The sequence below is a fragment of the Crocodylus siamensis genome, chromosome 4 (genome assembly GCF_052110815.1).
Source record: "Crocodylus siamensis isolate JL-2025a chromosome 4, ASM5211081v1, whole genome shotgun sequence".
Taxonomy (NCBI): domain Eukaryota; kingdom Metazoa; phylum Chordata; order Crocodylia; family Crocodylidae; genus Crocodylus; species Crocodylus siamensis.
Window position 1 is genome coordinate 230,343,428 of NC_143398.1, and position 1,128 is coordinate 230,344,555.

Sequence of the window (1,128 nt, forward strand, 5' to 3'; positions counted from 1 at the left end):
CAGGGAGCCGTTGCAGCGGGCAGGGCTCTCCCTTTGTGCCCCGCCCCAGCCAGGGGACGGAGTGGGGCTCTGTGTGGGGCTGCCTCGGCCTCTCCCTGACGGCCCAGCCTGGGCATGGGGAGCCGGGAGCGATCCCGCAGCCCCAGCCAAAACTGGCTGGAAAGGGCCCAGCCCCTCCGCACCCACCATCAGCAGTGCCCATGGGCTGGGGCTGCCCGAGGCAAGGCAAACATGGCGGGGCTGAGCGGGGCCAGGGGCAGGGCCCTTCCCAGCTGGCTGGGGCCAAAGGAGCTGAGCAGCCAGCATGAATGTTGCGTGCTCCCAAGGTGGGGGGAGCATGGCGACTGTCCGCAGGTGGTGGTGGTGGTGAGCAGGGAGCTTCTGCAGGTGCCTGCAGCAGTGTTGGCGGCGAGGGGAGAGGGGGTGGCGATCAGTAACCACCCGTAGATGTCGCCAGGCCAATCCCGGGGTGCACGTGCCCTACGCATCACCAATAGCAGCCAGATTGGTCCCTGCTCCCGGGTCAGGCCTGGCTGCCAGCAAGCCACAGCTGGCTGGGAAGGGCACTGCCTCCGCAGGCCAGGCCGGCCGCTCCGTGCTGGCCCTCGGCAGTACCCGCAGCCGGCCCCAGCCGAAGCAGGTGGCCACGGGGCCTTCCCTAGCTGGCTGCGACTCTGTGACAAACTGTAAATGTGAAAGGTTTAATAACAAGCAGTGGTAGCCCATGAAGATGTGAGTTTTATAGGAATTCTGCCATTTTGAAACTGGTTTACATGCACTGAACTTGTCTGGTTACAGGTTTAAACCAGTTTCTGATCACTTAAACTGGTATGTTTGTAACTTTTGTCCCTAGCCTAAAGGGCAATTAGGGACCTACATATCTTCATGACTGGTTAGAAAATACTGAACTGATATTCTGTTTGACCTTTCTTCAGATAAGGGCTGCAACTTTGAAGTTGTTTGGGGTTTTTGTAGTTTACTGAGAAAATTAAACCTTTGTGATATCTGAGTATCAGTTGCTTATGGGCAGGTTTATCTGCACACTAGATAGTGTGAGTTAAATATTAATTGAATTTCTGCTGTAACATAAATAACATAAAGCAGCTGCACTCTGAAGCAGGTTCAAAG